We start from the raw sequence: 27,338 nt of genomic DNA on the forward strand, positions 1-27,338 counted from the left end.
TCTGTAATTTTTGCAAAACTCTAAGATGCGTTTCAGTTTGAAAGTTCACTAAGTGCTGTTTTTTAAGGAAGAATAGCATTTTCCTTAGGTTCATGGTTCAAGAACATAGTTTCCATAATTTATTTTGAAGTTAGTATGAGTGTAGCCTAGTCCTATCTGGGGCTTGTAGGTTTGGATCTCTGTCATATTCTTTTTAAAACAGAGCAGGATCTGGGTGCAGTGGCACATGTCTGGAATTCCAGCAGCTCGGGAGGCTGAGGCAGGAGGATCTTGAATTCAAAGCCAGCCTCAGCAAAAGGGAGGCGCTAAGCAACTCAGCGAGACCTGGTCTCTAAATAAAATACAAAATAGGGCTGGGGATGTGGTTTAGTGGGTAAGTGCCCCTGGGTTCAATCCCTAGTACAAAAAAAGAAGTGAAATACCACAGGGGCGCATGGTGGGACTTTGTCTCTCTCCCTGGCTCTCTTGCTGCTGACACCTGTGGTCCCTCCTGACTGTGCCACAGAGGCAGAGCCCCTTGGTACAGCGCTCTGTGCTTTAGGCCCTGGCTTTGTGGGTAGATGTTACTTAATGGAGTGGTTTGTTTTTGATGGGGTTAGTGGTTGACAGAACTCAGAAGGTGAGAAGCCAGCAGGGGAAGGAGCAGAGGCCCCCATAGCCAAGGGCAGAAGAAGAGGAGGAGGAGGAGGAGAAGGAGGAGGAAGACAAGAGCCTTCCAGAATGTGCTCTGTTTATTAAAAATCTCAACTTCAGCACCACAGATGAGACACTGAGGGATGTGAGTATCCACCAGAAATGGGAGATGCTCCAGGCTGTGATGCAGGCAGCATGTTTGCTCTGGGTCCGGCATGGCTCAGGTGGTGGACAGCCCACCCTGCCACACACCACCCCTGCTGTCAGTTGGGGGGGGGTCAGAGTTCCAAGCATGCTTGGAAACAGTTTGCAAACTGTTTCTGTTGTGAGCAGCCCAGAAATTGATGCCACCACTGTGTGTGGCCTGATGGAGCCTGCAGGAGACTTGTCAGTGAGGTGTCCCCATCTGGCACATTGTATGGTGTGAGTCTGCACCTGTGGGAGGAGAGCAGGAGGGGCGGGGTAGAGAGCTCCAAGCCGGGGTTTAGCAGATGACCAGTGAGCATGGCAGCCCATGGGTGGCAGGGCCAGGATGGGCGAGGGGCCCCTCCCAGAGTATGGGGTCTGCAAGCTCCCCACCTCCCCAAATGGGACTCCCCAGCAGAAGTGCTGCTTTCAGTGAATCGAGCACAGCACAGAACAGATGTTCACCAGATTTCCTGCTTAATGGATGAGTTACACAGCTCACAGCCGTGAACTAAGAGAGATGACCAGAGGATAGAAATCCTCTGATTCCCCTTTCAAAAGGTCCCCTGAGCCCTAAAATTCTATAGAGGGTTCAAGAGAAGAGGCAGTGTCCACTGACCCCGACTCTGTGCCATGACTGTCCCTAGGTAGGAGGACAACCACAGCAATGAAGAGGCCCAGACCCAAGCAGGCAGCATGGCCAGGGGCCCCAGAGGACCTGGTGAAGCACTGATACCGATGCGACTTAGTTTTAGAGGTGCACCCTAGCAGTGTCTCAAAGGCAGGTGACTCAACCTGTCAGGCCAGCTCTGGTCCTGTGTCGTCCTTGTCACTTCCGGCCTGCTGTGGGACATCACTATTGGATCAGTGTCTCCTGGAGTTTCACAAACGGCAGCTCAAGGGTGTCCTCAGAATTGAAGGCCCTGGAGCTGGAAGGTTCAGCCAGGACCATCTAGTTCAACTGGGAGATGGAGCTTCAGAGAGGTTGCCTCACTATCCTGAGCTCACACAGCCCATTAGAGCACTGTTGGGAAGCACACCCAGATCACAGGACCCCTGTCCCACCACCTGAGTGTGGAGCCCATAGCCGGGGGTAAGTCCTCCCGGGCCTGGATCCTGGCCTCCCTCCTTGCTAATGGGCAAGCCCTGCAGCCTTTCTGTGCCTCAGTTTCTCTGGCTGTCATAGAGGCATGAGTGGAACTTTCCCACTGGGTTGTTCTGAAGGTTTGACTAGGACGACTGAGATCCTCCTGGTAGAGGGTCCTAGCCTGAAGCACAAGTCTGCTGCTGATGTGTGTGAGGGTCTGGGCTCCTCCTGCTACCCATTGCTCACTTGGTGGACAGTACTGAGCACCTGCCTGTCTTTGGTACTGAAGACAGGGCCAGAGCCAGGGCCACGTGGAGTGTGCCTTAACTGGGCTCTAAAGGGAGACAGGGAAAGGGAGGGGAAATGTAGAGTGTGACTTACAGGTTTTTAGAATTATTTTGGCTTTAAGCACAGAGGGCAGTGAGGTGGTAGGGCCTGGGGTCAGTAGATTCCATGCCCCTGAACTGATACCGGCTTCTGGGGTCTGCAGCAGGCCTCTCAGCTGTTCCAAAGCCTAGTTCTTCCCTCTGTAAGTGGAGGAAGAAAGCAGCCCAGCTGCCGTTTCAAGAGGCCCCGGGGACTGGCAAGGTTACTTGGAACAGGCCATTGCTTACCACATCTGAATGACCCAGGATCTCCGTGGGCAGACATGGGAGGACAGCTCAGCAGGCTGCAAAGTGGCTCAGAGCCTGACTCAGCCGCCTAGGCCCAGGTCCAGCATGTCTGGCTTTGTGACACCAACTGCTAGCTCCCTGGCCCTCGGCTGCCCATCTGAGGGCATATCTGGGTCACTAGGTGGGTGGATGGTGTGGGGCCTGGCACAGGCCCGTGCACAGTGAGCAGCCTCCTCGGGTCAGCTCTGTGTGCCTCCTGCTTCCTGTGCCTGTAGGTGGACCCATGGTGACTGGAGAGTCTCCCGCGCAGGTGGCGGATGCTCCCATTAGTCGGGGGCTGCATGATCCTCTCTTCTCCAGGTGTTTTCCAAAGTGGGTGTCGTGAGTAGCTGCTCCATCTCCAAGAAGAGCAAAGCAGGTTACCCATGGAAATATGGACTAGAAGGAAGTGGTTCCAGAAGAAATCGTACCTGCGGGTGGAGAGGGCGGCCAGGCTTGTCTGAAACAGCCCCTCCTCTCTCCTGGAGACTCCTGCTGCACAGTCAAAGACACCCACACATCCTGGGATGTCCAGAGCCTCACAGGCTGTCACATGGTCCTGGAGCTATGCACGTAGTGGGCAGGCAGTGTATCATCAGCACCTGAGGGCTTCCTCCCCACTCCTTCCAGAAGGAAGGACCGATTGTGAACTTAACCCGCTTCAGTTCCAAGGGAAATGACCCATACATAGAACTTCTAGATCATTCCACCAAGTCATTAATCTGCAACTCCCTGGCCCTTAGGTAGTGGGCAGGCAGAGACCACCTGGCCTCTCCCTTCAGCCCTGTGTCTTGTTCAGAGGCTCCTGGCCTCCCCTCATTCATGTGCTGATTCCCAGCAGAACATGAGCAAGGACACATCCTTTGTCCTTTATCACAGCCACGTACCCAGTGCAGCAGCCCTTTGATTCACAGACATTGTGGGGTGCAGCACAAGCCAATAGTGACCACTGCTCATTTACTCCTTAATTGGTCTGGACCACCAGGCAGTGAGCACCAGAGATGTGGTCCCTGTCCCCAGGTACCTGCAGTAGCTGGGGGACATGTGAGCTGGTTGGTTCAGCACAGGACCAGGAGGAATGTGGCAGGTTCTTCAAGTCAGAGTGGGCCTAGAGGCAGGGAGGCTGAGCAGCCTGGTGGCAGAGACCAAGGCAGGAGGTGGAAAGGGAGGCAGTTTTCAGCTTAGGAAGTGGCTTTTATGCCCTGTAGGGGTTTGGACTGCAGCCTGGTGGGGAACCACCGAGGGTTTTAAGCAGATGCTTCTGTGCATGCATGAAGTTGGAGGTCCCTTGCCTCTGTCTTCTCAGGCTGCTGTGGCAGCAGGTAAACCAGGCTGCAGGGACACTGCCACTCTGGGAACCTGCCCTTGCCCCTGAGAGCACTCAGCAGCACCTTGCCACCCATTGTTGAAGTTGGAAGCAGCTCTTGGGGTGTCCACTCTCCTTTCTGGAGCCTGCCATCCAGCCAGGCATTGGGGAGAGCTAGGTGGCATCTGGTCAGCTAGGTGCAGCAGGATGAAGCCATGTTTGGCCTGGGGCTGGTGTGAAGGATGGCCAGGCGCAGGTGGCTGTGTAGCAGCAGGTCATACTGCTAACCCTTGAGGGGCACAAGGAGAGATAGTGGGCAGAGCTTGTGCAGAACTGGCACATGGGGGGGCCAGCAGAGCTGGGTTCTTGGCACCAGCATGTGCCCCCCTCCCTCAATCCCAGGTCAGCATTTCCTGTGGGCTGAACCCACAGGCACAGAGGCCAGGAGCATGTGCTGCTCTTGGCAGAGACCAGCCTCCCAGGCAGTATGGCCCTGCCGTGTTGGAGGGTGGGTGAGCTCCTCTTTCTCAGGAGTACGTTTGACACTCAGATACAGATGCCACCAGCCCACTGCCCACAACTTTCTGCCCCCAAACAACAGCTCTCTGCTCAGAGAGCAAACTGACAGTCACCATGGGACAGGACTGCCTGTCTCCTGCAGTTCCAAGTCACGTTTGGGCTGTTCACAAGGTTCCCCAGTGCACCTAGCACTGGGTCTCTCAGCCTCTGAATAGAAACACACTTGCAGGGTTCTGCAGGGGAGGCAGAGGTGCAGTTAGAGACCTTGTGCTTAGGGGTGCTCCATGAGACTCCCCAGCATTACCCCTCTATGCCTGACACACAGTCAGGAAGCAGTGCCCCTGGAGAGGCTGCTGTTGCTCTTGCTCTCTGACCTCCTGTTGCCTTGGAATGGGGAACCAGGCAGAGCCAGGGCACCTTCACCACCCTGTTAGAACTTTAGACCTGAAATCTAGGAACCAGATCCAAGGGTCAGTAATGCACACAGGAGGCAGCCCTGGGTGCTTGCGACGCCACATGGAGGCAGGGCTGTCCAGGTAGTGGCTCCTTCTGGAGAACAGTGGTCAGCCCTGTCAGTTTCTCCTCCCTCATTATGGTGGGATCCTATTAGGAAGTTAATTATCACATCAGTCATTTGTTAATTAATAGTGGCATTGGATTCACTGGGGCAACTAGTCATAAATGGCATCCCTGGAGCTGAGGCCATGTGGGGGCTGGAAAGGGAACTGGAAAGGATCCAAAGCCGAGCACTGGCTAAGGCTGTGCTCCCTCTCATGGTGGGTCCCCTGTTCCAGGAGTGCTGCTTTCTGTGGGGTTTGAATTCGTGGAGTACCTGAAGCCAGAGCAAGCCCAGAAAGCCCTCAAGCAGCTGCAGGTAAGCAGGCTGTGAGGCAGGGTCCATGCTGGGGGCCCATCACCTCTGAAACTGGGGGCAACCCCTGATCTCTAATCCTGCTGGGCCCATCCTTTCACCAGTTTTCCAGGGGACAATGCCCAAGCAATGAAGACCCCTCAGCCCTACACAGCCACTTTCATTCACTTACTCCACCCACACGCTTGTGTTGTGGGCCTAGCACTGTGGTAGGCCCTTCCTCTTTCTGGTGGGGAGACGGGCAGTGGAGCCATGAATTAATACAAGACAAGATCATGCTGAATGCTTAGTCACATGACTTCAGAAGTGGGGCTGCCTTAGGCTGGGTGGGCAAAGGGGTACCCCTGAGGTGCAGATGACTGAGGTGACACCTGCCCACGTGAAGTCACCTGCATAGAGACCTCGAGGTAAAGCTGTCCAGGAGCAGGGGATGGCATGTGCAAAAGGCCTGTGTCAGGCACTTGAGGAATAAGTCCCCGAGGGCAGCTGGCACAGCAGTGTGTGGCAGGCATCAGGGTAGGTGGAGGTGTTTAGGACTAGATTTGCAGGTCACTGAAGAGACTGGATGTCAGCCTGAAGACCGGGCGAGACTGTTGGAGGGCGGGGAGCACATGGGGAAGTGTCTCATTTGTGCTTCAGGACAGTTTCCAGCCCCTTTGTGGAGATGAGATGGGAGGAGGGTGGACAGGAAGCCTTCAGTGGCCAGAGAACAGTATCTTGGGCCAGGGATGGGCAGCAAACATGGGGGGAGGGGCTGGAGAGTATTTGAATGTAGATTGAACATCCTGTGCAGATGGAGGAGACAGCCTTCTTGCTGAGTCCTAAGACCAGGGATAAATGGGACCCTTAGCAGGAGGAGCCATCACCGCAGGAAGCACATGGCCAGGGATCTGTACCACCCCCGGGGAGATGACCTCACTGCTAGTGACCACATCTCCCTCACTGAGGCCCATGTGTCAGGTCCTGCCAGTGCAGGGAAGAGGGAAGAGCACTTCCTTGTCTTTGGTTAGACACCAGAACTCCCCACTGTCACCAGCACTGTGTGCTGTCAGCTCAGACATGGCTTCTCAGACCCTGTGGTCATCTTCCTCTTGCACTCAGGTCACAGTTAAATTCAACTCCTGAGCGCACTGCTCAGCCCCAGCTGTGTGTACCTGTGTGCCTATGGCCAACGAGGATTGCTTATGCAGACCCACCTGGCTGTATTTTCTGGGAGGTTGGAGGGACTTTTGAGGTATTTCACTCAGACGCCAGCTTCACCCCCCAAGGACCATTGCTTTAGTTGCAGGGCACTGGGACGGGGATTTTGGGAGCTGCAGACTAGATAACACGCTCTCTGCAAGCCACACCATAAGGGCCCCTGAACCTTCAGATGCTTTTAAACAGTGACCAAGACTGTGCCCTTGAATGCTGTAAAAGTCAAGGCTGCCACAGAGTTCAGGCAGAATTTGGAGGCTGAGTCTCTGTGACCACTGGTCACTGCCTGCCTCTCACCCTAACATATTGGGGAATGCCCTTCTGTGCCTGCTCTCCCATCCCCTCAGCATGGCCTCTGTGAGTTCAAACTCTGTGAGCACAGTCTCTGTGAGCTCTTCCTCTGTGAGCAAGGCCTCTGTGAGATTGGCCTCTGTAAGAATGGCCTCTGTGAGCAAGGTCTCTGTGAGCATGGTCTCTGTGAGAACAGCCTCTGTGAGCATGGCCTCTGTGAGCTTGAACCCTGTGAGCTTGGAATCTGTGATAACGGCCTCTGTGAGCAAGGCCTCTGTGAGTAAGGCATCTGTGAGCTCAGCCACTGTGAGGTCAGCCTCTGTGAAAATGGCCTCTGTGAGTAAGTCATCTGTGAACTCAGGCTCTGACCTAGGCCTCCATGAGTTCAGCCACTGTGAGGTTGGCCTTTGTGAGCTAGGCCTCTGTGAGCTCAACCTCTGAGAATGGCCTTTATGTGCATGGCCTCTGTGAACAAGGCCTCTGTGGCAAAGTCCTCTGTGAGAATGGCCTTTGTGAGTTCAGCCTCTGTGAGTATGGCTTCTGAGAGCTCAGACTCTGTGAGGAAGGTCTCTGTGAGAAAGGGCTCTGTGAGCACAGCCTCTATGAGCAAGGCCTTTGTAAGCAAGGCCACTCTGAGCATGGCCTCTGTGATCACAGCCTCTGTGAGAACGGCCTATGTGAGCAAGCCCTCTGTGAGGAAGGCCTCTGTGAGCTCTGCTTTTATGAGCAAGACCTCTGTGAGCACAGCCTGTGTGAGAACGGCCCCTGTGAGTGTGTCCTTGTGAGTATGGACCCTGTGAGCTCGGCCTCTGTGAAGCCCTGCCTATGTGAGCAAGCGTTCTGTGTGCTAGGCCACTGTGAGCATGGCCTCTGTGAGCTCACTCTGTGAGCAAGACCTCTGTGAGACCGGCCTGTTTGAGACAGCTCTCTTTGACCTCGGCCTCTGTGAGAAAAGCCTCTCTGCACACAGCCACTGTGTGCACAGACTCTATGAGCAAGGTCTCTGTGAGCTTGGCCTCTGTGAACAAGGTGTTTGTGTGAAAGGCCTCTGAGAGCACAGCCTCTGTGAACAATGCCTCTGTGAGCACAGCTTCTGTGAGCTTGGAGTCTGTAAGCAGGGACTCTGCAAGCAAGGTCTCCATGACCAAGGTGTGAGCAAGGCCTCTGTGAGCCTGGCTTCTGTGAGAACAGCCTCTATGTGCACAGCCTCTGTTAGCATGCCCTCTGTGAGGAAGGCTTCTGTGAGTAAAGCCTCTCTGAAAAAGGCCTCTTCGAGGCCTCTGTAATCAAGCCCTCATTGTGGAAGGCCTGTGTGAGCACAGCCTCTATGAGAACAGCCTCTTAGAATGGCCTTTGTGAGAACTGCCTCTGTGATCATGGCCTCTGTAAGCTTGAACTCTGTGAGCAAGGCCTCTGTGAGCAAGAGCTCTGTGAGTTCAGCCTCTGTGAGAATGGCTTCTATGTGCATGGCCACTGTGAGCATGAACTCTGTGAGCAAGGTCTCAGTGAGTATGGCCTCTGTGAGCAAGCCCTCTGTGAGGACAGCATCTGTGAGCAAGGCCTCTGAGAGCTTGGCCTTTGTGAGCAAGGTGTCTGTGAAAAAGGGCTTTGCGAGCACAGCTTCTGAGCATGGCCTGTTTGAGAATGACCTCTGTGAGTTCGTTCTGTGTGAGCTCAGACTCTGTGAGCGAGGTCTCTGCAAGCAGAGCCTCTGTGAGCAAGGCCTCTGTGAGTTTGATTTCTGTGAGAATGGCCTTTGTGAGCAAGGCCTCTGTGAGTTTGATTTCTGTGAGAATGGCCTTTGTGAGCAAGGCCTCTGTGATCACGGTCTGTGTGAAAATGTCCTCTGTGATCTTGGCCTCTGTGATCTCGGTCTCTGTGAGCAAGGCCTCTGTGAGAATGGCCTCTATGCCCTTGGCCATTGTGAGCACAAACTCTATTAGCAAGGCCTCTGTCCACACAGCCTCTCTGTGTACAGCCTCTGTGAGCATGGTCTGTGTGAGAATGGCCTCTGTGAGCTCGGCCTCTGAGCATTCCTCTAAGAAAGTCCTCTGTGAGCTTGGCCCCTGTGGGCAAGGTCTCTGTAATCATGGCCTTTGTGAGCAACCCCTCTGTTAGCTAGGCCTCTGTGTGCAAGCCCTCTGTGAGCCCAGCCTATGTGAACACAGCCTCTGTGAGCACCACCTATGTGAGCAAGGCCTCTGTGAGCTCGGCCTCTGTAAGCACAAACTCTTTGAGTAAGGCCTCTGTGAGCATGGTCTCTGAGAAAGCCCTCTGTGAGCTTGGACTCTGGGAGCAAGATCTCTGTGATCACAACCTCTTTGAGCAAGCCCTCTGTGAGCACTGCCTCTGTGAGCACAGCCCCTGTGAGATTGGCCTCTGTGAGCTCGTACTTTGTGAGAACCAACTCTCTGATCTTGGCCTGTGTGAGCACTGCCTATGTGAACTAGGTCTTTGACAGCACAGCCTCTGTGAGCTCGCCCTCTGTGAGCAAGGCCTCCATGGGCTCTTTTTCCTTCATACTGAAGAGAAGCATAGAGGACACAGCAAATGTGTGTCATGGGTTGGGAAACCAGTCACAGGTTGACCAGGGTTCCCTGCTGGCTGTGGAGGCCAACCTGTTTCCAGGACCTTTTGCCTTGGAACTCCTGAGCGGAGTGGCCATCACACTGCCCCTGCTCACTTGCTTTCATCTCGTGCTGCAGGATGGGAAGGGAAATGGTGTTGAGCAGCAGCAGACTCCCTTGGCTTCTTTCTCGCCTGGCTCAGGGATCCCTGCAGGACTCTGGCTGCCTGTGTCCACTCTTGGCCCATGTGTATCCCCAGCCAGCACTCGGCTTTGAGCCCTCAGCCACCACAACCCACTCAGTTTGCAAGAAGGAGTTGTCTCCTTTCCGGGAGAAGATTTGAGGCTGTAAGCCATTTTCTGGACAAGATGCACACTGATGGAACATGGGAGGCAGATGGCGGGAAGAGGCAGGAGCAGGCCACACCTGTGCAGGTGCACAGATACCCGGCTCCCAGAATCACTCATATTTAATCCACTTGCAGGAAGCATTTTCCCATGTGGTGATGCAAGGTCCTTATAGAGCTTTAGAGAAGGCAGGAAGCAAACCAAAGAAAGCAGATGGGAGGTATCAGGTGGGCGTGGTAGGGAGAGTGACCAGGGGACATGGGTGGCCAGCTGAAAATGTCCAGTATGCCCCGGTCTCACCCTGCTCTGTCCCTGAGTGGGCATGCTGTCCAGGTGCTCCCCTGGAGCACAGAGTCAGGGACCCAAGCCCACAGAACTACACTAGGGTGCTGGGGCCTTGAGACCATGTCTGGAGGGCCTCAGTTGATGGAGGCATGAAGCGGTCCAAGGCCGATCCCTGGTGCTGGTTGTGGACAATCCTTAGTGACTGCTGGCTGCCCTTGCCAGGGTTGCTTCCCTCTCTGCTGGACACCAGCCCCTGCCAGGACCTGGACCTATGGCAGGCCTGATCTGGCCCCAGATGGGGCCAGGTGGGAAATGGGAGCTCAGAAGGTCAGGTGAAGAAGAGTGAAGGAGGGTTGGCCAGCCCTCCTGCCCAGAGAAGATGAGCCCTGCCAAGAACACAGAGCCCCAAAACTGCTGGGCATGGAGGCAGAGAGCATGCCCAACACTGGTCCAGGGAGTGGGTGTCACCATGGACCTTGGGGAGCGCCTGCCCTGGGCCCAGCTGTGGCTGGCATCTCTGTCCCCCAGAGTCCTGAGCTGTGCCCTCTGTGTGGGTGAAAGAAGAGGTTGGGCCTCTGGAAAACTCTGAGTTTGTGCTGAGACCAGAAATGACGGATGCACAGTGATGGCCTGGGGAGGTGTCCTGCCAGATCCCAGTGGTGCTGGGGAAAGCAGCACTGACCTCGCTGCTGGGGAGCAATAGCCACATGGTCACTCCCACCTGTAAGCATGTGAGCTCTCTATCAGGAAAGGTGGAGAGACCTGTGTTCTCCCACACTAGGATATGCCAGGGATCTTGGTGCAGGACCTCAGCCTCAGCTCAGCAGAAGCCATCTGGGAACTGCCTTGGGCTCTGGCTGGCTCAGTAGAGGGGCCCAGCAAATTGTGGCAGGTGCTCTGCCCCTCCCTGAAGCTCCTGCCTGCCCACGGACACTAGGACTCCTGTGGCCCCACTGCCCAGATGCCTCACCTTTGCGTGGGCTCCCCCTCTGTACCTATGCATCTTAACACTAGTCAGCCGCCATCAAAGCACATCCCACCTGACACTTGCTTACTACCCTCTGTGGGCTGCTTTGCTAGGCAGGATCTCAAGTGTCATTCTGAGAAGTGAGTTTTAGCAGATACAGGCTAACAGACAGGTGGAGGCCAAGGTGCCCAGCACCATGCCTGCAAGGTCAGCTTGGATGGGAATGCTTCCTCTGCACTTGGCTCTCAAGCCGAGCCACCTCTCAGACTGTCCCTGGTCTGGATGCTTCTGTGCAGCCTCCATTATGTTCTTTGTTCAGACTATGTTAGATATGACTTCTTCAGTTAGAAGAGGAAGTGCAGGGTGGCTCAAAACAAAGTTCATTTTTACAAGATGACATGGAGATCACAATGTCTGTGAATTCAAGTCCTGCCTTTTTCACTTAGGATTATGCCATGAGCATGTCCCCATGTCATTAGATGCTTTACTACAGGGACTTTGGATTTATACAGAGATGCTTTATGGAAATGTAGTCACTACTTTTAAATCGACTCAATTAAAACCACTGTCTTGATGAACACTCCATTGTTTTCCCCAGGTTTGGTTTTAAAACTTACAATTCACATTCTTGGTGGTCCAGTTCTTAGTGTGTGTCTGTTTGATTGTTTCCTCAGGAGAAAAGTCAGGAGTTAGAATTGCTGATCCAAAGGAGGTAAAGGTCTAAGACACGCCTGACACATGGAAGATCTGCTCTTCTGAGATTTCACACAAAAGGACACACTCATCAGAAAGGTACAGAAATAATGCTTAATTCCTAGCAACAGCTGACAACCTGAGTGTTTTATTTTGTTTTGTTTTGGAAAATCTGCTTTTTTTTTTTTTTTTTTTACCATTTAAAGAATGGCACCTGGTTTAGGTTGTGTTCTCTTGTAGCCGGTGAGGTAACAGGGTGCTTATTAGTCTTTTCTGAATTGCCTATTTGTATCCATAATACTTTCTTCCATGGAGATAACCTTTTTTCTATTGATTTGCAAGTACTCTTTACATATTGAGAAAATTAACAGCCTTTGGATACTGCATGTTTTAAGTATTTTCCCCAACTTATCATTCTCTCCTATTTTTTAACATGAAAACGGTATGAAATTTTTAGGTTGCCAAATCCATCAAATTTTTCCTTAGTGTGTCTACGTTGATATCATGTTTACAGAAATCCATCTCCACACCAGATATGTATGTATTAAATATTCTTTCCTTAGTTTCTTATGACTTTGCTGTTGTAGTAATTCATCTGGAGTCTGTATAGATATGTGGTGTTCTACGTGTCCAATGTATTTATCTGTTTACAGTTGAGCAGTTATTCTGGTTCAGTTCATCTCCACTGATTTAAGGTGCAAGTGGCCTTACACTAAAGGGCTGCACACTCTGGTTTTATCTTTGCCTGCTCTGTTGAACTCTGCCTTGTCTCTGGCACTGACTCAGGCTTCCTGTTTCCTTACCCTGGTGAACTTCCACATCCCATTTCATATAAATTAGTGAAGTTCACAAAACTATGCAGGAAGATTTTTTTTGTGTGTGTGGGAATTTCATGTGGTTTGCTAGTCAATTTGGGGTGAACTGGCATCCTTAGAGTATATATCGGATTGTTCATCTAGGAAAAGAAAGTGCTTTTATTTGGTTTGTTTCCTTAGTAAACATATGGCTGGATAAAGGGTATTTTTCATCATGTTTATTGACTTTTATTTTTATGTCACATGATTATTCTGAACAGCTTTCTAATTATTGCTGATGTATAGAAATTCATTATATTCATAATAGTATTATTTTGCTGCTGACTGTATACCCTGACACCACAGTTCACATTTCTTGGCTCTTTGTGATTTGCTGTTTGAGAGAGGGGCAGAGGAGAAAACCTTCCTGTTGCCAATAACAACAGTGGCTCTTCTTTCCAACTCCTGGGTTCCAGATGAGGGTGGGTGACAGGAATGAGGGTCACATGCTGACTTTGCTCCTTGCAAGGTGCCCACAAAGCTAGGGACGCACTGACCACTGATTCTCCATCTGGGGCACAGGTCCCTTGTGAAGTTTGGTGGTTTTGGGTACCAGGATTGAAGCAGGGAGTACTCTACCACTGAGCCACATCCCTGGCCCTTTGATTTTGAGGCAGAGTCTCCCTGAACTTGCAATCCTCTTGCCTAATCCTCCCAAGATGCTGGGATTGCAGGCATGTGCCACCACACCCAGCCCTGGTAAAGCTTTAAATACATATTTGGTTTCTGTCCATCTTTACTGGACTTTCCAGCCATGGCTCACTAGTACTCCTCGACATTCTTCTGGCCTTTCTCTATCTCTAAATGCATATGTATTTTCACTCTAGGACTTGAAATGTGTAAATTTGAAGTCTGGTTTCTCTGGTGGCCGTACTTGGTGTTTCTAAGATCTGAGCTCTGCTGGAGTTCTTTGCCAACCTCAGGACTAGCTCTCACTGTGCAAGACCAGGGAGGACTGTCCTCCCTGCCTAGAAATGCTCTAGAACATGTCAAGTGAGGTCTGGGGCCTTACAGCAGTAAAGAACCAGTAGGGGTTCCTCGGTGTTGGGGGAACTTTTCCGTCAGTGGTGAAACTGCGTGTATGGTTGCACACCTGTGCCAGGAGCACCCCTGCTGTGTCCCCCACTCAGGTACCGTGGATTCATGGTTGCACTCTGTGACTGTTTAGAAAGGCCTTGCTGTCTTTCTGAGTGATTCGTGTCTGGCACAGGGTCCTGCACTAAAGGCTGCACCCACACACACTCTGAGGGATCTGGGTCAGTGACCATCTGGGAACCTCCATTTCAGCTGATGTGCAGTTTACCCTGAATGCTCTGGCACCTGCCAGGGAGACTCGCCACACTTCGTGAGTCTCACAGGCTTCTGCTCACTGTGGGAGCTCTCTGCACTTTCTGCTCTTCATGCGTCTAACAGAGCTTCTCTATGAATTGCCCTGGCTTTCAGCAAGCCCCAGGAAGGGATCCCAGGTCTGCAGTGAGCTTTCCTACTGCCAGTGGGCTCTGCTTGCTTCCATGGAGACCTAAATCCCCAGCTTGCTTTGTGGTTTCTCTGAATCCTCCTGTGTCCCATCTTCCTGTTCCCTGCCAGTCCTTACCCAGTTGTCTTCTGGGCAGTCTTCCTCTTTACCCCATCTCCTCTCTTGGTTCTCTGCAGCCTGTGTTCTGAGCATTCTCACTGAAGACATGAAAGAAATGCCTTCAGTTTTCTTCAGCCTTCCACAGAGGGTGCTGTTCCTCTGAACCCTGTTCTTCATGCTTGATGAGACCTGGCCCTTTGCCTGTGTGGCTGTGTAGCTCTGCCACCTGTGCTGGGTTCTCCTCTCATTGCAGATCCTGGTCAGGAAAGGTAGCCAGTGGTGCCCTTTCCACCTGCCATGGGGTCTGTGGTCAGGTGTTACACACTGTCCCTGGCAGGTGTCCAGCTGGCTAGATCTGTGTCAGGAGTGAGACTGGCCTGCTGCTCTCTAAGTACAGTCCTGGATACATTGGAAAGCCATCTGTCCCTCTTCCCTTCCCTAAAACAATGTGGGAACCGCTCAGCCACTGGAGCCTGGGCTCTACCCACCACCTCCTACTGCTGGCCAATCCACCCTTGGGTCAGGGAGCCCAGGAGGGGTGCAGAAAGAGACCAGGAGAACCTGCTTCTGAGAGGGTCCCAGGGCAGCAGGTGGAAGGCGGCAGGGGAGGGCTCTTGAGGGTCTTCCCGGGGCACTGCCGGCCTTCCTGACCTCAGTGCTCTGCTGCATGCCAGACCCCATCATTATTCATCATGGGCCAGTCCATCCTGAGTGCTTCCTCCTGGGCTTGGTCAGCAGTGACCCCCAAGGTCAGGAGGAGCCAGGCATTTCCCAGCCCACATTACTTCCTCAGCCCTCACAGCGATCCCGTCATCCACAGATGGGGCGTCTCCTGTGGTCCACAGCCTAACCGCTTTTCTGTTTTTCTCTCCTTTACTAATTATTCTGCAGGCAGAAGTTTTCAGCTGGTACAAGAGAATAAACTCTCTGAAATAAGGTGGCCATGTGCCTCTGGAATGCCCCTTTATTTTAGCAGAGAAAACGGCAACAGCAATCATGGCCTTGCTGGCTCAGGGCGGAGGGGCAGCTCTGACCGCATGCTGGGTCTCTTCCATGTCTCTATGGCCACGTAGCTGTTTCTTGTATTCCTCTTTCCCATCCAAGGTCCCATCCTGGGCCTGGTCATCTTGACCCTCAGAGGAAGCCTGTTTTTCAAAGGGAGTTTGTTCATGGCCCACTGTGATCTCCTGTGCTCTGTTGGCCCACCTGCCCCAGGCCAGCTGCCTCCTGGCCATGGGCAGCTGTGGTCCACAGCTCTGCCCTGGCCCCAGGGCATGGATCAGCCCCTGGCTGCACTGGCACACCCACCGCCAGCCCTCCTTAGGCCAGGCCCTGCAGCCTCCACTCAGCCTGCCTCTCCCCTGGCCCTTGCTCCCAGCTGCTCAGGACTCAGCCTGAGCACTCGAACTTTGCCTCAGGCTACAACAAGCCAAGCCAAAATAAGCTCCCTGAGGCGGAGGCCAGCAGAGGACTGAAAGGCAATGTGTTTTTGGCACCTTTGTGAACTATCATTTACAAACCTGGGGATTGAATGCTGGATCCTTTTCTGACTCACTGAGAAATGTGTGTTGGTACTGAAGCTGCTGCATACTGAATTTGGAGCAACTGACCCTCAGACACATCAGTGACTTGACTAAGTTGGAAGCAAAGAGAATACTTGGACAGGAGGTCATCTACTTTAAGTCAAATGCTCTATTATATTCTACTCCTGCCCCCTGGTCTCTGCACAGCCCCATCTCTGGGTGCTAGGAACTCCAGAGGAAACAGAATAATCTTAGAATTTGAAAGATGGTTGGATGCTAATATTTCAGACACATATGGCTTTGAGCTTTGCAGCTATTGGTGTATGCATAGATACACAAATATAAAATAATTTTACAGTAAATGAAAGTTTGATGTGCACCTAGAATGGGTTTAAAACCTGCTGGATGTATTGGAGAATGTAACAAACTGACTGCAGTGCCTATACTCAAGTACTCATATTTGGCATTATCGAAAATTCCTGGATAAACAATTGAATGGCACTTTGCATCAGCACACATGGGGTCTAATTACACACTAAAGTTTCAAAGGAAAAGCATAGGATGTTAAATCATCTCTGAGTTCAAATTCTGATTCTGCTACTTATTCTCTGTGTTATCCTTCCTCCCTGAAATTCAGATTTGTTTTTATAAAGAAAGTGAGACTCTTGCAAGTAAATATCATATATGAAATATGAAACATGATTGCCTGCCTATTGGGAAATTTTTTTTTTCTAAAAGTGTGTACTATGTCCTCCTGCAATAAGTGAATTTTCTTTTTGTAACTGTGACCCCTAAATGACAAACAACTTCAATTCCCATGTTATTTTCAGTCAAAATATACAACATAACTGGCAAAAACAACTGAGCCACATCTGCACTGTCATATCCTCAGCCCTTTTTACATTTTATTTTGCAACAGAGTCTCCCAAGATTGCTGAGGTTGGTTTTGAACTTGCAATACTCCTGCAGCATCCTCCCCAACTGCTGGGATTATAGGTATGTGCCACTATGCCTGGCTGTTTTCTTCTTCTTTTTTTTTTTTTTTTTGTTTTGTTTTCTTTCTTTTAAAAAATTCTTTCTATATAGATATACAGGACAGTAGAATGCATTTTGACATGTTGTACACAAATGGAGCATAATTTCTAATTCCTCTGGTTGTATATGGTGATGAGTCCCACCAATAGTGTAATCATACATGTATATAGGGTAGTAATGTATTTCTCATTCTATTGTCTTTCCCACCCCCACTGCCCCACTCCTCACCTCACTCCCCTCTGCACAATCCAAAGTTCCTCCATTCTTTCCTACCCCCTCTACAGATCAGCAATGGCTTATCAGAGAAAACATTTGGCCTTTGGTTTTGGGGATTGGCTTATTTCAATTAGCATGATATTCTCTAGTTCCATGCATTTACCTGCACAAGTCATAACTTCATTCCTCCTTAAGGCTGAGTAATATTCCATTGTGTATATGTACAACAATTTCTTTATCCATTCATCTGCTGATGGGCACCTAAGTTGGTACTATAGTTTAGCTATTGTGAATTGAGCTGCTGTAAACATTGATGTGACTGCATTACTGTAGTATGCTCATTTTAAGTCATTTGGTTATAGCCTGAAGAGTGGGATAGCTGGGTAATTCCTTTACAAGTTTTCTGAGGAATGTCCATACTGCTTTCCAGCATGGTTGCATTAATTTGGAGTCCCACCAGACATATATGAGTGTACCTTTTCCCCCACATCTTCGTGAACATTTATTATTGCTTGTATTATAATTGCCATTCTGACTAGAGTGAAAGAAAATCTCAGCGTATTTGAGATTTGCATTTCCCAAATTTCTACTAATATTGGATATTATTTCATATATTTTTGAACATTTCTATTTCTTCTTTTCAGAACTGTCTGCTTAGCTCACTTGCTCACTTGTTAACTGTGTTATTCATTTAGTTTTTTTTTGTTGCTGTTCATCTTTTTTTTTTTTTTTTTTTGGTCCTTGTATATTCTGGATATTAATCCTTTGTTAGAGGAAGAGCCAGCAAAGATTTTCTCCCTTTCTTGAAGTTCTCTCTTCACACTCTTAAATACTTGCCTTGCTTACAGATTTTTAATTTGATGCCATCCCATATATTAACTCTTGGCATTATTTCCTGAGCTTTAGGGGACCCATTGAAAAAAAATTCCTGTGCTTATATAGTGAAATGTTTTGACCCTGTTTTCTTATAGAATTTGCATAGTTTTTGTTTAGTTCCTAGGTCTTTAATTCATTCTGAGTTGACATTTTTGCAGGTTGAGAAATGAGAATCTAGTTTTATTCTTTTATATAGGGAAAACAGCTGTACCAGCACTATTTGTTAAAAAGTCTTATCTTTTCTCCAGTGCATGTTTTTGGCAATTTTTTTCAAGGATTGGATGACTATGGATGTGTGGATTTGTTTCTGTGTCTTGTAGTCTATAGCATTGCTCTATGTCTGCTTTTAAACCAGTACCATGTACTTTTTGTTACTATTTCTCTGTAGTATAATTTGAAGTCAGGTATTATGATCCCTCTAGCATTACTTTTTGGGCTCAGTGTTTCTTTGGCTATTCTGTTTTTTTTTTTTTGTTTTTTTTTTTTTTTAATTCCCCAAATGAACTTTAGGACAGTTCTTTCTAATTCTATGAAGGAAGTTATTGGTATTTTGATGGAGATTGCTCTGAAACTGTATATTTCTTTTGGTAGTGTGGAAATTTTGACAACATTCTTCCTATTTCAGCTCATGGTAGGTCTTTCCATCTTCTGAGGTCTTCTTCAAATTCTTTCTTCAATGTTCTGTAGTTTTCATTGTGGATGCCTTTCATCTCCTGGTTAGATTTATTCTTGGGTATTTCTTTTTTGAGGCTGTTATAAATGAAAATGTTTTCCTAGTGTCTTTGTCAGCAGATTCATTACTGATATATAGGTAAGTATTGATTTCTATCTTGATTTTGCAACCTGCAACTTAGTTGAATTTATTAGCTTTAGTAGTCTTCTGGTGGAGCTTTGAGTCTTCTAGGTATAGGATCATATCATTTACAAATAGTGATAATTTGACTATTCTTTCCTTTTTTTATCTTTTTCATTTCCTTCGCTTGCCTAATTACTCTGCCTAGAATTTCCATCTCTATATTGAATAGAGGTGGTGAGACTAGACATCATTGTATGTTTCTAGATTTTGAAAGAAGTATTTTCACTTTTTCCCCATTCACTCTGATTCATTTGGGTTTTTCATACTAGCCTTCAGGATATTGAGGTAAATTCCTTCTCTTCCTAGTTTCTTCAGTGTTTTTGTCATGAATGGGTGCTGGATTGTTTTGATTGTTTCTTCTGCATCTATTGAGATGACTACATGATTTTGTCCTAAATTCTATTTAGGTGGTGACTTACATTTATTGATTTACATGTGTTAAACTATCCTTGCATCACTGGGCTAAGACCAATTTGATCATTATATCAAATACTCTTAATATTTTGTTGAACATGATTTGCTAATATTTTATTAAGAATTTTTACATCTAACTTCATCAGAGATATTGGATATTGGTCTCTAACTTTCTTTCCATCATGTGTCCTTATCTGATTTTGGTATGAGTGTGATACTGGCTTCTTAGAATGAATTTGGAAATATTCCATTGCTTTCTATTTTATGGAATAGTTTCCATAAAATTGGCATTAATTGTTTTCTGAAGATCTGGTGGAACTCTGCCAATGATCCGTCTGGTCCTGGGCTTGTCTTTGTTGGATGGCTTTTTATTACTGCTTCTATTTCATCTTTATTTATTGGCCTGTTTAGGTTTTCTCTGTACTCTTCAATCAAAAATGGCAGGATTTGTATATTTGTCTAAAAATATATCAATTTTGTCTAGATTTTCCAATTTATTGGATTGTGAGTTTTCAAAATCATCTCTAATGATCCTCTGAATTTCTGTGATGTCTGTGGGGATATTTCCTTTGTCATCTTGGTTTGGTCAGCTTTTTTGCTGTTGTGACCCAAAGATCTGACAAGAACTATTAGAGGAGGAAAAGTTTACGTTGGGCTGACAGTTTCAGAGGTCTCAATCATAGATGGTGATATCCTTTTCTGGGGTTCTGAGACGAGGCAGAACATCATGGTGGAAGTGTGTTCTGGAGGAAAGTTATTCAGGTCATGGTGATCAGGAAACAGAGAGAGGCCTGTGCTAATGCGGGCAAACTATAATCCCCAAAGCCACATCTCAAGGGACCAGCTTCTTCCAGCCATACCTTACTTTTCCACAGATACCATCCCATTAATTACTATCAGAGAATTAATATACTGATTAAGTTAAACCTCTTATTATCCAATCATTTCATCTCTCAAGTCTCTTACATTGTACCACACATGAGCTTTTTTAAGACATCTCATATCTAAACCGTAACACATGTCTAATTTTATTAATCTGGTTCTTCTTGCTTTGTTTTGTTTAGGTTGGCTGAGTTTGAACACCTTTTTTTCCAACTCTTTGTTTTTTTTGATCCTTTGTCCTTTTTTATTCTCTAATTCATTGATTTCAGCTCTGAACTTAGTTATTTCCTCCCTTCTACTGATTTTGGAATTGATTTGTCCTTACATTCTGAGGGTTTGAAATACATCAGTAGGTTGTTTATTTGGGATATTTATTGTTTTCTTATGCAGTCACTCATAGGTATAATCCTTACTCTGAAAACCACTATAATAAGGTTTCAGATTTTCTGATGTTTTATCAATATTCACATTTACTTAACTTTTTTACCACTAAAATGCCCAATAAGAGCAATTTAGAGGAGGAAAAGTTCATTTGGTGCTCATGTTTTCAGAGGTCTCAGTGCATAGATAGCTGATTGCATTGCCGTGGGACCATGGGGAGGCAGCTCATTGTAGGGGAAGGACCCAGCAGAGGAAATCCACTCATTCTGTGATGGGATCAGAAAACAAAAGAGAGGGAGATAAAGGGGTTTAGGAAGAACAAATTTCCAGACCATGACCCTAGTGAATTACTCCTCTAGCCACACTACACCTGCCAGTAGTCACCACACCAGCATCCATTCAAAGTAGAACAGATTAGGTTCAGCTGTCATAATTTAATCATCTCATCTCTGAATATGCCTGTATTAACTGGAGTTTTGTGTGGACATCTCATATACAAATCAGAATAATAAACTGTAAATTGATGAGACAAGTGAGTTGGAATAATTCAGTATTATTATACTGGAGTCTGTAATGTAGACTCTAATTCAGGTAATATCTGTTTTAGGTAATTAGGTACACCAACATTTGGGGAATAAAAATTTGCTAGAAATATATGCTATTATTTGACTATTCCATTTATTAGTTTGATGTTACTTTCTTTGTCTAAGTCTTTTGCTTGAAATATGCTTTTTAAAAAAAATATGAGATTATCTACTCCTGGTTATTGGGCACTTCAACTATATGCTATATAAATTTCAATTCTTTTCACTTTCAGCCTTTGAAAGTAAATTGCCTTTGCCATATATCTTATTTTAAAATCTATTCTGTAATCCTTTGCATTTAAATGTAATGTTATTACTGAGAGATGTTGATTAGTTCATGTCACTTTATTTCTGATGATTAATTTGGTGCTATTTCTCATTTGCCCATGAGTCTTCAAATGTGAACTCATGATTTGTTTTACAAGTCTACACATAGTATTTATTCAAACACTTTCTGTAGAGTCAACTTAGAAGTCATTAATTCTTTTAGTTTCTGCTTATTTTATTTCTTATTTGATTCTAAATGATAACCTTGTTGTATATAGTAATCTGGATTGACAGTTTTCTTTTTTTAAAATATATTTTTGGATTTTGATAGACCTTCAATTCATTTATTTTTATGTGGTGCTGAGAATCAAACCCAGTGCCTCACACATGCCAGGCAAGCACCCTACCTCTCAGCATCAATCCCAGCCCTCAGTTATTTTCTTTCAGGGCTTGAAACAGATGATTCTAAATCTTTCTGTGCTGAGAAATCAGAAGTAATTCTTATTGACTCCCCTGTAAATGTGAGAGGATTTATTTTTTCTTGAGGTTTTAAAAATTCTATTCTTGCTGTATATATTATTCATTTCAATTCCAATGTATGGTGAAGAGGTTCTTTTTTGATCTTGTCTATTTGGGGTTCTGAGTTCCTCCCATAGTTAGATGTCCATCTCACTCTTAAGGTTTCAAAGATGTCCTGTCAGTATTACGCTGAAGAAGAATTACAGGCTATTAGCTTCTATCTCACAATATTCTTCAATTCCAATGATTTGTAAATTTAATGTTGACCCAGAGTTCTTGTATGCTTTGATCTTAATTACTTATTTTCTTTTTTTATACTACTATATGGATAGTCTAGACCAGCCACTTTGTCTTCCAGATCTGTCATTCTGTCTTTAGTAAGGTCTACTCTATTAGAGAGACTTTTGAGTGAACATTTTATTTGATTTATTGAGCCCTTCATTACTAAGTTCCTGCTAAGTTATTGTTCAATATATCTATCTCTTTTTCAAATTCTTTATTCATAGCCTGTATTTACTTCTTTAATTCATTCAGTTATTTTTCTGTGTTCTCTCAGAATTCATTGATTGTTTTTATGATCATGCTTGTGAACTTTTATCTGGTATTTTATACACTACAGTATCTTTTGAATCAGTTGGTAGTGAATGATGAAATTTGGATGGTGTGGCATTACCTTGTTTTCCTTATTTCTTGTATTTCTTTGAGTTTTATGCATCTATTTTTGTATGAATTTCTCTTCATACCATTTTAAGGCACAGCCTTCTCTTTCCAAAATATCCTAGATTGTTCTAGATTGAGAACTCTCATAGTGTGGTATCTACGGACTTTGTGTTAATTCCCCACTTTTACTGTAGGAGTAGGTGTCCATTAGTGGGACCTGGAGGTTCTTCCTGCAGTCATTACTACTCAGGGCCTGTCTGTTAGGGTTTTTTTTGTTTGTTTGTATGTTTGTTTGTTTTGTTCTTTTCTATTCTTTGTTTTTAAGTACTGCAGAAGGGGAGAGCTAGGGAAGAGTAGGTTTACTTTAGATTATGTAGAGGGGAGTGAAAGGAGGGGAAGTGGTATGGGGGTAGGAAGAATAGTGGGTGAAACAGGCCTTATTACCTCATATACAAATATGACTGCATAACTGATATGATCCTACAATATGTACAATCAGAAAAATGAGAAGTTATTCTACATTTTTTATGATTAATCAAAAATGCATAAGTGCCTTCTACTGCCATGTATAAATAATTAGAACAAATACAAAATTTTTAAAAATCACAGAATTTGAGTGTGCTTAATTTGTGTGGAGCAGTAGGCACTATCTCTCATCTGGATTTAGCTTACCAGAAGATTCTCTACTCTGAAATTCTAGTGTTCACTTAGATTACCAGCACCAATCTGGAAGCTGGAGTAGCCTAAAACAGAAGCTGGTTGAAAAAGCTTTCTACTTCCCTTTACACCAACATAAGGTAAGATGAAATGGGAAGTACAGTTTTGTCTGGACAAACCAAATTGTTGTATTGCTGGGGTCGGGCATCTACAGAGTTCTTAGAGGAAATTTCTGACAATGAGGCTTAGCTCTAATAAGGGTTTTAGGAGCTTTGTTGGGTGGTATCTGTTCTGGAGAGCACTCCCCTTAACTGAAATAGACTTTGGATGGCTGAGAGAGTAGTCTGGGGAAACCGGGTACACAGAGGATGTTCTTTGGAAGACCTGTCCTCATGTTACTGAATCTCTATGCCTCACTTCTGTCTACTTTCCAAGCAGGTATGCAGTGTGCTAATACCTTCTTCAATGCCCCCATGCCATCCTTGTTTCTGAGACTGTAGATGAGAGGATTAAGCATGGGTGTGACAATGGTATAGAAGGCAGACACTACCTTGTCCTGTTCAGGTGTGTGGAATGACAGGGGCAGCACATATGTGTAGAAGGTAGCCCTGTCGAAAATGCTGACCACAGTCAGGTGGAATGAACATGTGGCAAAGGCCTTTTTGCAGCCCTCAGCAGAGTGCATGCGGTGAAAGGTGAACAAGATGAGAGCATAGGAAGTGGAGATGATAGAGATGGGAATGAGCAGCATGAGGACACAGCAGATGTACATCAGGGTTTCATACAAAGATGTGTCAGCACAGGCCAGTTTGAGAACTTTCTTGCATCCTCTTTGGTCTCTCTTTGTACCCCTAGTCTCCTGCATAATAACCAAAGTGACTTTGGGGGACCTCATCAAACCAGGTCACTTTCTGCTGAAGCCTGCATTGTGTGACAGTCTATTCTAACTCTTATCTTGAAGTTGGCTCCTACCCCCTCCAGTGTGCTGGTCACAGGGCTGCAGCCCCATGGTCACCTTGCTGATCCTCTCTCCCCTCTCAGTGTTTCCAGCCCAGGACCTCCATCCCCATCTTCCCTTGCCCAGGCCCCTCCACACATCTGAATCCTGTGTGCTTCAGGGGTTGGTGCAGAGGCCACCTTCTCAGAGGACTGCTCTTGATGCCTTTGTGTTTCTTCCTGGTTCTTATCACCACCTGATGGGCTACAGGTTCATTTTGCTTTTGTTTGACTGTTGGTCTGGAAATTGAGCCCTGTGTGGGTGAGGATCAGTGCCTATTGTGTTATCCACTCTCACCATCTAAAAGAATGAAAGGTGTGTTGTAAATACTTGTTAAATCATTAAATGGATGGCTTTTAAAACACATCAGTCAATGAAATGCAGATCATGTATTTTTGATTTTTAAGTTGATCCACTTCTTGGATAAATTATTTTAAATACTTCTAGGTTTGTTTTATCAAGTGTGCTAATGGAAAATACATTTAAAAAAAAATACCAGGCCTGAGCTGGTTCAGTTTGAGGATGAGCACTTGCCTAAAGTGTAGAGGTCCTGGGCTCCATCCTCAGAACCATGAAAATAAGGCAAACAAGGAAATACATCCCAGGCCTTTGTATTTGTCTTTTCACCAAAATAAAATTGTCATAAAACAGGAACCCCCCACATTTTATAAACAAACTTAGTTCTAGGAAACAAAGAATGAAATTATGGCATTTGCCAGAAAATAGATGGAACTGGAGAATATCATGTTAAATGAAATAAGCCACTCCTCAAAACCAATAGCCAGATGTGGATGCTAACCCACAACAAGGGAGGGTGGAGAGGGGAGAATAAAACAGACTTCTAAGGTCAAGAACCAAGACAAATTTACTCCTAAGTCTCTGAGGTTTATGTATATAAATTTAGGACAATTACTCCCTGATCCTTAAAATCCAGACACCTCCTCACAGAGTACCTAAAATGGCCACCTACTTGACAATACAAGATGGATTTACACTTTCTTTTGTCTTCTGAATCTGCCCTTGCTATGACAACTCTTCCTTCAGGTAGGGCCCAATGACTATGTTAAAGATAACTGAAGCTTCCATTGTTATTGGACATGCAGAGATTGTACTGTAGGGTTAAATGGTTAGAGTTTGAATTTCCCCTGTTAAAAATAGTTTTTAAAAAGCAAAAAATTGTTATGCATGATTTGTTTTAATAGCAAGTATTCATCTCCTTCCTATTACCATAAAAATTGTATCTTAAAAAGTGCCAAGAGATTTATGATTAACTTTCTTCTTTAATAAGTTTAGTAAAGTTGTAATAGGTATAGCAAGTGTTAAAACATGTGGGCAGAAGAATCCTCCTCCTATAACTCCACAGCTCATCCCTGAAACCCAGGAACACACTTTTGTGTATGACAGAGAAATCACAGAGGTCAGGGATGAGATCACTCTAGACACAATATGATCAAAAATGTCTTTGAATAAAGCTGAGAGGAAGGAGAGTCAGGGAAAGGGTGCTGTTGTAAACTGCACCCAAACTGATTCAGTCCCTGATTTGAAGTAGAGGGAGCTGTTAGGGGCATCATAGGCCAGAAGGCTGGCTCTGGGATCTAACAAACCAGGTCTGGCAACTCAAAAACCAAGCAGAAAATGTCCAGGTCAAAAGCATGAAAGAAGATCTGTAGGGAGGTTGAGGGGACCCATCTCCTCAGCCCTGAATTGAGTGTCTGAAATGAGGTTTTATAGAAAGAGAGTGAGGATGAGGATTGGGGCTTGGAAGGCTTTGCAGAGTTTCCAAAGCATGACCTCTTGACCAGGTGTGCTCTTTTGATGGTTATCTCAGGACTGGTCAGGCAAGGCCTTGTGCAGTAAGGAAGCTCTTGTTGCCTGGCAGGGGCCTCTGCTTCTCAAATGAAGTCTATAAGATCTGACTTTGTTCCTGGAATCCAAGGTGACTTGGAGCAATGGAGGGGAATGCAAAATGGAGACAGAGGTTCCAAGTTTTACTCCTGCTTTCAACCAAGCACTAGGCATTAGCAGGCAAAGAAAAGATTCTAAGTTCTTGTTACAGGTCTATGGACCAAGGAATATCTCTGGCTTCTTACAAGCTGGAAAAGCCTAGAAAATGAACCTGAGGTTTGCATGAGGGAATGCAGCCCTGCTGACAAAACCAGGATTTGAGCCAGTGTATCCACCTTTGGAATTGTGATCTTCTGGACTATAATATATTAAACTGGCCTTTTGATAACACAATAGCTTTAGGAAACCAATATACCAATGATATTCTCAGTTTTTAAATAAAATGTAGACAAGTTGCTGATAACAAGTTGGCCTGTAACTATGCAGTCCTCAGTGTATCAGACGTTGCTGTGCATGCTCCAAGGTTTGGATGAGGCCACTCTTAGCCCAGCAATGAAGTCATGACTCTAAGCGTCATCATCTCACAGTTGGCAAACCTGTGCTCAGAGAGGTGAAGCTGCAGTGCTGAGTTAAGGCTCAGAGACCCATCCTCCATCTTCCCTGCTCTCTGCTACTACTCTTAACTACTGTCAAATGACAAAATATCTTTTTATCCTATGCATCAGTTAAGTTTGAATCACCTAGTAAAAGGTAAATGAATACAAAGGAAGGAGTTATAATCACACTCAGGAAAACTTTGTCCTTCAAACATAGTCAGTAAGTAATAAAGTAGCAAAAGGAAGATAATTTGTTAAGAAATTGAAAATTCCTTCTATCTTTTGGAAAATCTCCATATGAAGGTAGGAAACACACACACACACACACACACACACACACACACACACACACACACACACTGTTCTCAGCCATCATCCCTTTAGAAAGGCCATGAAACTCCTAGCTCATAATTCTGACTGTTGAGCATCTGTCACAAGGACAGCTTCTTATCTCCAAGTGAACAGGGTGCCTGTCCTTCCTCTGGGCATGCTCCCAGTCCTACACCAGCATCTTCACCATTACATCATGTGAGATCCATATTGATTCATGGTGCCTGGGAGTTGAAGGAGATTTTCTGCAAATCGTGTCAGGAGGAGATGGAAGAGTTTACTCTAATCAAGAACCCGTAAGGCCAAGGCTACTGTAGAAAAAAAGCAACACAGACATTTAGAAAAAAAAAAAATTGCATGGAAGTGCAAGTCTAATTTAAAACTTTGTGAAATAAATTAAAATAGTATTAGAAAAATCCTGTCAATGATTTAAAAAACTACAGCTGTGAGCTAAGTTAGCATATGTTTTGATGCAACTGGCTTTTCCTACAGTATTTTCCTAGGTCTAAATGTCCCCAAATATGAAGGAGTTGGGTTTTGTTCCTTAAACAACATTTTGAAAAACACTTCAAGGGAAACGACGACTTGTGCAACTTGAACCCAGTTTTCTCACACAGTGTCTTTCTGGTCCTGGAAGCACACCACAGCATTCTCTTCAATAGGGCTTC

General features: G+C 46.2%; 1 long non-coding RNA gene across 2 annotated transcripts in view; it reads left to right on the top strand.

Moving 5' to 3' along the window:
- Nucleotides 1-5,111: 5,111 nt before the first annotated feature.
- The window catches only part of LOC306652229, a 50,324-nt gene continuing 28,097 nt past the window's right edge, over nt 5,112-27,338 (top strand). Inside the window, exons 1-3 of one of the 2 annotated variants that reach the window (XR_013761327.1) lie at nt 5,112-5,258; nt 11,584-11,701; nt 16,475-16,558. This is a non-coding gene — a long non-coding RNA (uncharacterized lncRNA). Of the gene's footprint in view, nt 5,259-11,583; nt 11,702-16,474; nt 16,559-27,338 lie in introns of those variants that run through there. The other variant, XR_013761326.1, reaches the window with a different exon arrangement.

The sequence above is a fragment of the Sciurus vulgaris genome (genome assembly GCF_902686455.1).
Source record: "Sciurus vulgaris genome assembly, contig: HiC_scaffold_150_arrow_ctg1, whole genome shotgun sequence".
Taxonomy (NCBI): domain Eukaryota; kingdom Metazoa; phylum Chordata; class Mammalia; order Rodentia; family Sciuridae; genus Sciurus; species Sciurus vulgaris.